This window comes from Falco peregrinus, chromosome Z (assembly GCF_023634155.1).
Source record: "Falco peregrinus isolate bFalPer1 chromosome Z, bFalPer1.pri, whole genome shotgun sequence".
In the NCBI taxonomy this organism is placed as follows: Eukaryota; Metazoa; Chordata; class Aves; order Falconiformes; family Falconidae; genus Falco; species Falco peregrinus.
The window spans coordinates 49,248,673-49,260,871 of record NC_073739.1 but is presented as its reverse complement, the minus strand read 5'-3'; positions in this window follow the sequence as shown (position 1 = coordinate 49,260,871).

The window sequence follows — 12,199 nt, the reverse complement described above, 5'->3', positions numbered from 1 at the left end:
TATGTGGGCAATAAAGTGGAATGTTTTTGTCAGTTTTTACTATGAGCAATTCAGAGTTTAAATAGATGCGCAAGTTGCTGTGCTGTTTAGACTGGAGTTAAAACTGAAAGGCTGTTGCCTTCAGTAACTTAGCTTGATAAAAGTCTGCGTTCCTCATCTATCACTATAAAAGCCCTTGCTACCTTTCTGGTATTTAATACTTCAATTTCTGTCATATGCTTCATGTTGTAATTTGTTTCTATTATAAAATCCAAGAGATTCAAGCCTAAGAATATTACTAACAAGGGAAAGTAATCCTTCTTATCATTGTCAAGACACTCTAGGTCTCTCAAAAAAAACCAGTAAGCTTAAGGAACCTGATTTTTAAAATCATTTTGTCAGAAGAAGCATTTTTATTGAACCAGTTTTTTTCTCAATTTTTTATATTAGAAATACTTTTCTGGGTGCTTAGGGCTTTAAATATCCAAAATAAGAAAAGCTTTGACTGAGCAACTGTTCCCTTGAAACTGCTCCTGGGATGTGCCCAAATAGTTAGTCATAAATATTTGAGGCCGCATTTGATATTTCTGCTTTTCAGGTGAGACACCTTGGAATCCCTCAGCCTCTGTGCTGAGAAAGGTGCTATCAAAGGTACCATGATTATTTGCACCAGATTCCTGGCCTGTATTGTTATTTCTGCGCCTCTTGAATTCAACAAAGTATCACTATTACACCTTGCTATCAAAGAATTGTTAGTAGTTTATTGCTGGTCACAGCAAAATTAATGAAGCTCCTTGCACAGTAGGACAGTACTCAAGCGCAAGAAAACTTAGACACTGTTGCACGGGATGCATCCTTCTGGCTTGTGTTAGGTTTTTTATTTTCTAATTCTGTGTTTGTCAGCCAGAGTCCTCAAAGATTTCTGGCCCATGGACTCACACCACTGGATCTAATGGAACAATTGATTTTTTGCACTCATCTAAGAGATATAGGAACCAAACTAAACTGAGAAAAACATTTTTGCTTACATATTTGCTGGAATTTTTTCTCACCTCAATTTCATAAAATCTCCTCTGTAATGTCTACGGGGCATCTGAATACCCTGACAGATTTCTTATGCTGAGAAACTGGTGCTGTGCTGTTGATCTTCATGCATGCATTAGTGAAACCTCATTTCCAATGCTGTTTGCAGGTTCTTGAAAAGTGACATATTGCTGCAGATGACTGCTGCTGCTAAGGTTCAGACATCTGCCAGGCCACTCTTCCTTTGTATGGTTTACTCGCTGCTTGAGAAGAGTTCAGTTGTCTTATTTTTGAAAATTCTTTTCTAAGTTGGTCTGATCATGAACTGGGGGAACAGAGATGAGAGATGTGGTTGGTGACTGTGTTACAATGATAATAGGTTTGCTGAGGGAAAGAAATGATGTGGTGATACATATATAGCCAAGACTTTAATGAAACTGGAAAAATGGAAGGCAGTCTTTCCAGATCCAGATATTGATCCAATTTACGGACACTCAACTGATTGATTCCAGCTCTCTTGTAAGGATGACCATACTCTACTAGGACTACGTTCCATCAGCAGATGTATAAATTACAGTGAAACCAGGAGGAACTACTGACTAGTGCTCAAAGCAGAAAAGTGTATGATATAAATGAAGAGAGAGTAATCTTCTTTAGATGACTGCATCCTTTTCAGTTCTCTCATTTCTTCAAGACTTTAATATTCAGATTTTTTGATTAAAAACAAAACAAAAAAAAACAACAAAAAAAGGATTCATGCTCTCATTACTACAGTTCTTGGTTTTTATTTCTCATCTTCTTCCTACATTCTCAGTTTCCCAATGTCTTTTTTTGACTCTCTTGGTCTGTCTGTTCTTCCAGAATGGTGCCTCTGGCATCTACTTCCCTCCCATGTAATTATCAGCAGCTAAAGCATTAGTACTGATATGGTAAATAGTTAAGTTTTAAAGGTTAGCAATACTTTATTGAGATTGTTGATTCTGCTAATGCATCTGTTATGAAGGCTTTATTTTAACTATTGATAACAGGAAAATAACGCAGTACTTCAGTAAGATTGGTTTCCTTTTGAAAACCAGTTAGAAATTACAATAACAGGAAGCGGACTGCTCTTGTAAGGAAAAGATTTTGCAAAATCTGAGTATAGTTCTATAGAGGCAAAATAAATAAAGAAGAAAGATGAATAATAGGTGAGGAAGTGACTTTTTTTACACTTTGTAATTTGACTTCTGAAGCATGAAATTGTAAAAAAACTTAAAGAATCATAATTTTATCATTATATTTGCTGACCATAAGTGCTTAAAATCACAAGTAAAGTCTGTTTGTTGAAAGTAAAATAAAATTGCAAATTTCCTTTCTTGAAGTATTTTTTATTTTTCAACATTTTTTGCCACTCCATGAAACATGGTATGAAACATTTTTATGAACTATGAACTATTTCAGGGACATTCTTATTTGTAAGATAATGAATTGTCCATAATTTTTACTACAAAAATAATATGTGTCAGTAGCAGGGACTTCTTTTTCTTTTGGATACATGCATACTTCTTCCTTGGATACCCCTGAGGATTCTTCATTGCCATGACTCAATAGTAAAAGACTAATATCAGTGGGTGTTTCTCTCAATATTATCCACAAAATGGAAAGCTAAGTGTAAATTTTAAAACCCTACACTTGTAAAACTCTGTTCCTTTATGGAAAGTGGTTCTGTTTTTTGTTTTGTTTTGTTTAAACTTAAAATTTACAACAGAGGAGCTCAAAGCAGCTGAAAGAATTAAGTGCTCTGTGTTTTACTACAAGAGACAAGAGGCTTACGTCAGAAAAAGTCTGCTGTGTTAACCAGCATAAAGTTTGGATTCAGGGACTCTTTACTTCTTCCCATTACCCACTTCATATTAAGATATTCCCATGCCCCACTTTATTTTTATTAGCTCATCTCCTTCTAGTCACCCCGTTATAGCTGCACTAGTATTGCAGCAGCTCTGATCTCACTTCCCAGCTGGCAGGGAGGACTGCCTCCTCCCAAGCAGCAGTACCAACTCACTTGGAGGGAGTGGCAAGGCAAATCTATACTTCATCCTCCCCCTGGACACTACACATCATATTCATGGTATTCCCAAGCCCTTCTTTTTCTCTGAACTTCTCAGCTAGCACAAGCAGTGCCAGGATAACTATGGTATCTGGCTACACAGAAGGATGAATACAAGAAATGGTCATAATAAAAGCAGCAGAGCATGGGCTTTCTTCTTAGTAAAATAAATCTAGTAATAAAGCACTTGTAAGTCCTAGCAACAGTCCACTTCTGAGTCCTGAGCATATCTTAAATACATGAGGAAGTACTGTATCTACCATTTCTGATTCTAGTATCTTGTCCTTCAGATGGAGAAACAGGAAAAGATAATTCGAAACTCCAAACTCTGCAGTTATCATGTACAAGTATCTCACATAGCTTTATAGGAAGATGGATCAGTATCTCATATAAATAAATTTGTTAGACTTGCCTAAGTCATACTAGAGTTCAGTCTCGGTTGTCAAATACTAAACCACAAAATATTCTAAATATGGTGTGAAGTACTGAAAACTGAAAAACCTACTAGATTTCCATTTGATAATATGCTCCCTCTTTCTGGTTATTAACAACACTTATGGATATTTTTCATGTAGTGGAATTCTTTATAGTTGGTCTGATGAAAAGCAACATATTTCATTAAGGTGTAAAAATCCTTCCTTGACATTTCACCCATTTCCAACATCTAAAATTTACTTTATAGCTAAAAAAATAATAATAATCATCCTTTGTCTTGAATAACCAAAGAAAAAAAAGGATGTGCAAGCATGAAGAATGAGAGAATTTGTGTTCATTATTTATTTCCAAAACCTATAACAATGCCAAAATAATACCTAGGACATTTTGATACCCACTTAGCCATTTTGATAGGACATCGATTAGTTAGCCACTAACTGAAGAAACAACCTCCTTCTCAAGTAGCTTATATATCTTCCTAAACTTGAAAACAAAAGGTGTAAAGTCAATTTGAATGATTGTCAATGCATATACGTTTAAGTTGGCAAGCCAAAGTACATAAATTTTTTTCCAGCCCTCAGAAGTTTTAAGCTCTAACTTCTTATGGTAACACAGTCAAAATAGTGTACATGATCTGCTCCAAAGAATAAAAAATGCTCTCTAAATATTATTTCATTTCACCAAAGAGGTTTTAACTGGTAACTGCCTTATAGACCATTGTTTTCATTAATGACAATGCTGACCAGTTAGAATCAGTTTTATAATGGAAGTCAAAGGACAATTAATGGACATTTTAATCTTCCAATCTGATATTATGATTGTGTCAATGACAGAATTAAACTTCTGCTTTTCCTAATATTGTGTTTTCCTTCTAGGTTTTTGGAGACCAAAATCAAGGAGCAGTTTTCCTACGTGAATTTACATTGATTCGGAGAGAAAGTCTTCATGATGATTTCCTGTCTGATTTACTGAATAACCACAAAACAGAAGATCCGGTAGGAATTTTCTATTATTCTAAAATATTTGATCTGAAATGCTTGCGGAAATATAGATTTTGGTGATAGGTTTTTAATTTTTCTCCATCAGTTTGTGGAAAATTACAAAATTAGATTTGCCACATAAAAATGTCACCCTAAAAATATCAGAAATTCCATGTACATAAAGACTTGTTCATAGGATAGGTGACAAATGCGTATGGAGTGTCATTATTTTAAGGACAGACTTTTTCAAAAGAAGCACACATTGGTCTTTTGCTTTCTAATGAAAATTTTTCTCATTCAGGACTTTGGCAGTCTAATTGGCTACTGTTGCTTGATTTGCATATGCAAAGGGTGCTTATTTTTTGTTAAATATGAATGAGTGAAGTTAAATTCACAGGTTATGTAAAAAACAAATAATGCTTTGAAAAGAACAATTTTATGAAATGCACCAAAGAATGTAACATACAGGGAAAACAGTTTTATGAAAAATATGTTTTTGTTCTCTTCCATGTATGCCCAGCAAGATATTTGTTTCAGGTCTGAAGGGTCTCATGTCTGTCTAGCAGCTAATACTCAGATGTTTTTGAAGAAAAGAATGTAGAAGTAAAGAACCCTGGAATCATTCTTAATCTTGCTTTAATATGAAATAAAGTAAGCAAGCTGATTTTAAACTGCAGTAAATTTATATGTCTGACATTTTCAAGGGCTGATACATTATGATATCCAATACATTCTGGTTTAACAGAAGTGGTGGTGCATTAGCGTCTTGTATTACCATGAATTGGTAATGTGTTTTAGGGATTAAAGTTCAAAATAAAGACTCGATGGGACAGGAAAAGAAAAGTGATTCTAGAATAATTAAGTGTTGGCACAGCCATGCTTACCGCCTTTTTAATCAACTTTTTCTCATAGCTTCAGAGTCCATTGCCTGAAGTTACCATTCTTAGTGCATGAGTGAATGTTAGCCACTTATTGTTGGTGGGAGCATGTAGACCTAGGTCTTTGGAAGGATGGGGTAGTTGACTTTTGATAAGTCTTGTTGCTCAGGTCAAAGAATCCAGTTAACAAAAACAGTGAAGGTATTAAACAATCCATTGTGTTTGTGCTAATCCATCTGCTCTCAGAGAAGTATCCTTAGTGCTTTACAACTGCAAAAAGGCATTTCAGATCAAGCAAAAACAACACTGTTGTACCACTGTGGGTAATTTTAAGGCAGTTCAGGATTGTATTAAGCAACCATTTTAATGCAAGGACAATAAAGATTTTGAACATAGAGTGCCAGTCTTCTGCTACCCCCATCTGCTCATCGAGAAGGTATGGCTGAAATTGTTATTCATTAAAAACTTTTATTCTCTGTGGTCCAGAGAAGAAAGCAGCGTTTTATTACCATTTTGTCAGTACCAGTGGACTGATTTGTTGTTTTTCTGAGTTGTGCTGGTCTTAATACCTGTTTATAAGTATATCATGATTGTGTTCACACAAGCAAAAAGTACTCTGCGAATTATTCATAGATTTGACATAAAGGTAATGTTATTTTTTATTATTATTTCACAAGGATGATGTAATTCCTGTGATATTTTTGTGCAGCTATGTGTGTATGAAAACACAACTATTCTGAAAGAATATCACACAGAATGTATGATTCTGCAATCTTCATTTAGATATGATTTAAAGAACTTTTATTCCAACCTAATCTCTTTGTGTTATCATCTTCAACTATGGAAGCACATAATGTTTACTCTGCATGCTGATTCAGTAGGGAATGGGTATTATGGAAGAGCTTGAAGTAGCTTTTCTTTGCTTTACCTGAAATATTTTAAATGTATGTGTGTACTCATGATGTTTTCTGTGTGCTACGCAGACTTTATTTCAAAGACAAACATTAATTTCAACAAGGGCTTTTCTCTGGCACTTCTTAGAAATTTCTTTTTCTTAAATAGTAGTGAATTTGTTTTCCTAAATTTCTGTGGCATATATGGGATAGTTCCTATTTTATGGAATGGATGTAGGCTCAAAGGCTCACAGACATTAATGTCAAAAGCATCTACTTTTCTTGAGTGCTCTGTCTTAGACACAAGTATCTTTTTTTTCTTTTTTCCAATTCAACTCACATGTCATAGCAGTAACTTCAGGGGGGAACTATTGACCTCAGATGCAATCATGAGTGTCCAGCATCTTTGTCTATCAAGCTGAAGATAACAGGTAAGGCATCTACAGGAACAGAGTATGTGATTACTAATGTAACAGAAAAAGTGCTGCAGGTGGCTGCGGTGGAGTGATACAAAATGTGTTGCAAAGGAAGAGATACATAATTTTCCAGAACTGAAAGCACAAGCTATATTTCAGGACCAATCTTTCTCAATTCATAGGACCAATCCTTTTTTTCCTGTAAGTTCCATGGAGATCATGATGTATCTCACGAGTAAAACTACTGTGAAGGTGTTTTTCTAACAAATGAGACACAGAGAAAACACCCTCTTGTATCACATTTCCCCAGTAAATCTCCCACTTTGGTTCTTTTCAGGAGTCTTGTGACTAAAATAGGGTAGGCTTATCTGTTTCCAACTTTTCAGAATCAGTGTGTGCATGGAGCCTCAATGAAAGCTGTGCAACTAGTATCTCATTCATCATATAGGAAAATCTTTAACCCTTGTATTTCCCCGATTATTATGTAAGCTGATTTGGTGCTTTCTGGGAAAATTCAGGCTGGTGATCCAGGTTCTGTCTGAAGTATGTGTGCTCAAACAAGACCATGTATGACTATTTTTGTGGGAAAGTGAGAACGTCCAAAAAGGTTGATTCACTTATGATGCTGGAAAATAATGTCCTCATAACTCCATAACCATCTGGGAAAAGAGATACATTTCCAGACATGCCAGATAATCCTTTTACAGTATAAATGAGAGAGTGGCCACAGTTAGCAAGCAGACATATAGTTTTATGGGCCTATGCCTTAGTGCTGTTAGCAACGATGCTATAATAGCACCTTGCAATTCCCAGCAAAACCTGGGAGAGAACAGAAGAACTTTTCTTTTGTAACCAGTTACTGCAGCAATTATATGCTTAATGAGAAAATCCATTACCTGCTTGTGAGGCAGTTGTAAGCAACTGTTTGCAAGCTAGTGTGCTAAAAAGTAAGTTAGCCCAAATATCTTAGCTTGCAATAGTCAATGTTCAATGAAGAACACAGAACTGTATGTCGGCTTTTTTGCTGTACCATAGTGGATGCCTCGTTTATACAATCTGTAGGCTTTAACTTAATTATTGAAATAGCTCACAGAGATGCTTTCCGTATCTTTAAATTTTATTTCCATTCTTCCAAATCATAGAATCATGAGGTTGGAAAAGGCCTTTGTGATCAAGTTCCCACTGTTAAGCTAACGCTGCCAAGTTCACCTCTAAACCTCTAAGCACTACTTCTATGCTTTTTTTTAACAGTTTCAGGGATCGTGATTCCACCACCTCCCTGGGCAGCCTGTTACAAGGCCTGGCCATCCTTTCAGTGAAGAAATTTTTCCTAATAGCCAGTCTAAACATCCCCTGATGCAACTTGAGGCCATTGCCTCCTGTCCTGTAGCTTGTTACCTGGGAGAAGAGACCAACACGCACCCACCTACAGCCTCCATTCAGGTAGCTACAGGGTGCGATAAGGTCCCCCCTGAGCCTCCTCTTCTCCAGTTCCCTCAGCTGCTCTTCCAAAGACCTGGACTCTAATGTGATTTAGCATCTTACTTGATTTAGGCATTGGGTCTTAGAGTTTCCATTTTAATATAAGCACTAAAATCTAAGCCTGTTGGTGCAGCTCTACCATCATTAGCTCCAGGGGGAGAAATAACTATAACCCAGAGGAAGATTTATATTTTTATCATTTTCTGTCTTGTGCAAAGCCAATAGCTGAGATTACAGTAATGAAATTATTCAAAGGAAGCCACTGAGGTATGAAACTCAATTCCTAAATTATGTTGGTTTTCTTTCTTTTTCTGGAAAAACTGAAATAATTTAAGAACTAGGGCAAAATTTTTAAAATATAATAGAGCACATGGATTTAGAATGTTTAGTGGAAACAAAACTTAAGGAAATTCATAATTTAAAGAATTTTTCAAAGATTATTCCTACTAAAATTTTCTGAAAGTTCCTATTTATATGTTCCTGAAAGTCAGGGATAATAGTATTTGGGATTCATGAATCCTGAGGTAACTCTATAAGAAGTAACCACTATACTGAGAAATTATTTTAAAACTTAGGTAAAAATACAAAGTTTTCTGTGCTGAGGTCTGATCTGGATATAAAGCTATTGGCTAGAATTTCTCTACATCGCTATGAAGCAAGAATGAAAGCAGGCCCTGTATATAGTGAAGAAAATCTAAGATGTGTGTCTGGACTTTGTGGGTTTTTCCTGTGTAACAGGAAATTCTGTTGTTTACAGTGTACTGCTTATGCATTTCAGATAGAGGAGATAGTTTTCAGAATTTAAATATTACTAGCATTTTATTTATGCTATTTCTTGAGCCATACTTTTTTTGTTCCTCTGCACTCTGAATTATTTGATGTGTACCAGTAGAGAATGCTCAGCCTGTTGAGTAAGGAATTTCCAAGTGTCTCAGCTAAAGATCACTTATTTCTAAATGATTACAAAACTGCTGCAGAATCCAGCTTTGAGCTCCTTAGGGATGGGAAATAACCAGACCACAGGAATTACAAGGCCTGCCCCATGCAAAAGCTGACATAACAGATAAAGAAAAATACTTTGATGATAGGAAGGACTCTTGTCTGACTAGGCTTAGCTTGTATTTTGCTCATTGTAGAGAACAACTCTCCCTGGTGCAAGTTAAGACAGTCCCAAGTATGTTGTTGCCAACCCAATCATTTGAAAATCATGAGTCCATCCTGGTAAAACCATGAGATTGATCTCAATATTTTGGGGTGTAAAGCAGAGCTGCTTGCATTTCCACTTGCACCCAAAGGCCAGTGATTTTTTAAGGGTTCTCTGGAAAATAATGTCCTCTGAGAGATCCGTATCAAACTGGGGCTTTGTCTGAGGTGTTAAGGTCAGCAGTGGAAAACAGTTAGGGCACAGGCATCTCACAGGACACCTCTAGCAGCTGGCCATGCAAGCAGCATGGCAGAACATGGCTTGTGAAGCTCACTGTCATGTCATAACCACTTGGTTTCCTTAGAACAACAGGATGCTCCTAGGCCACAGGTTAAACATCATAGCTGTGGGAGAATCTCCTATCTTTTCAGTTTTTTCAGTGAAATGGAAGCTTAACTGCAGATAGTGGGATTCACTTTTTCCACATAACCTGGCTCGGCTCTTTCATCAGAAAAATCACTCAGCCACTGGTTGATAAATTGTGTTCTGATTTTACTGAGTCACATGATCCTTTGTGTTAGTGTTCTCATAACTGGTAATTGTCAAGTTCTTTAATATATCAGTAATCTTTAAAAAAAATGTTTTGTTAAACTTCTGTGTCATGATTCAACATGCATTCATTACTGTTCCTTATCTACTTGCTGTTTTGAGCATGGACTCTTTTCAGTGAAAATAATTTCCTGCCACAAATGTTTTGAAATTTTTTATTCTATACTTTAAAAAATTGTTACTTGCTTTCTCCAGACTAAGTTGCTCTTATTTGATCAAGGTTTTCATGTTAAAGTTTCACCTGCTTTAAAGAAGGTAGGTATTAAATACATTCAGAGATCTGTGGATCATAGAAAACAAAAAATAGGATAGACCACTGGCATTTCCCATTTACCTTATTTCTAAATACCAAAAGGTTCTAATGCTTTCTTGTCCGCTTGTCCATTTTTCTGATTGCTTCTTTAATGATATTATTTACATCACTTTAAAAATAGAAGCATGACCACTGAATGCTTTGGATCCCAAAATGTTCCTATTTTTTCTTTTTCTGTAAGAAAGCCAATCAAGAAACTGCTTGGGGGAGGGGGGGGAGGGAGCGGGGAAAGAGGGCAAGATTACATTCCAAAGCTTTGAATCCAGGTTGCTCAGCTGCCAAAACTGTCCTGTGACTGTATCTAGTGCTGGAGTTACGCAGGGGGAAAGGAAGCTGGTTTTAGAAAGACTGAGTTATTAACCTCGCCCACATATAGGAACATGAAAAATTGAAATACAACTAAACCATGGTTTGTGTAATGATATAAAACTGTTTGGTCTACCACAGTACTTAAACAGAGTTAGATTTATTAATTTCTGTTCCAGTTACCTCTTTCCTACAATGGAAAATTTCCCTAGTTTCTGTCAGATTAAGTAGCATATCTGTTTGTTTCAGTGCAGTACTGGGATCTCCTTTTCCAGTACACTGTTTCCACTCTATAAGAGCTTAATTCAAATAACTAGTAACTTATTTTGCACTAATACAATATGGTAATGATCTTTATGTGTGCAAGTTGTCCTTCTGTACATTTTAATAAAGGTCTTCTGAAACTAAATTACAACTGTAGTGTAAATAGTCCATGAAGGAAATTAGGCAACAAGGGTTATTACACTCAAAATATGTATATTTCTAGCTTTTCAAAGCAAACATTCAACATTGTTTTATAAGACTGTGCTTTACTAAAATGAGCCACTGCTCTTTTTTATGTAATCAGCAAAATTTATATAATAATTGTAATGGAATTTATCAATTAAAGTACAATGAGTGAAGGGTACGCATCAAGTAGATGAAAGAATACTTTATAAAAGGTCTCTAGCAAATAAGACAGGATGCTGACCCGATGTATTCCAAACATCCTGCTCTGTCTCAGGTCATAAATTTCACCTCTATTTGTTCTATAGAAGGCAGAGCACGAGTGGAAAGAACTATCTTAACAACTAGTGATGCTAAGAGTGGCTCATTTAAATGTTTTGGAGGAAAGGGCTCCTTTTTGTTGGACTTCGATTACAACCTTGACTAAGATTACCTTTTTCTATTGTTAGGCAAATGTTTGCTGATTTTCTATTTTATAAATATTAACTGATCACACTAGTAAAAAATATGGTTGCATAGCTTTAGCTGCTTGCAAGTTTACCATTCCTCATACCTTCACATTTATGTGTAGGCTGGTATATCTTTGAAGTTCTGTTTTATTTCTTTCTTTGTATGTGCATATATAATACATATATACCATATATAGCTAATTGCAGATGTAGGTACTATGCACTCATACCCCTTTATAATCTGCATTTGCCTGTCTAGATGCCATGTTTGCAACATGAGCCTTGGAAGTCTAAAGCAATGTAGACATTTTAAGAAATGCTCAGTGCTAAGTTGTGCGAGACAGACTAGAGGAACAACTCACAGCTTAATCTTTCAGGTTTGCTTTTCTGGTAGTTATAAAGAGACTTCTGACTATGGCCTGTGATGCCTTAGAACACAGGCTTTTCAAGAACAATTCTCTTGCTTCCCAGTTCTATAGAGCTCTCTTAGCTGTGCTGAATATAGGCACAGAGACTTCAGGATTAACATTGCCTCTTAATAGTGACTTTGTCTGCAGTCCTCCATCTTTGGTCAATGCCTCTCAGCATCACTGCAAATGAAAAGGGTTTTTTTTGTTCTTCCGTGGTCCCATGGGCCCATGCTGCCTCCTGATGATAGGGACTGGAGAATCCAGCCTAGGGAGCCTTGACTGTCTAGGGGAGAGGTAACACATCAAAGGGATTAGAGAATGTTAGAAATTCTTAAACTTTTCCCTTTTT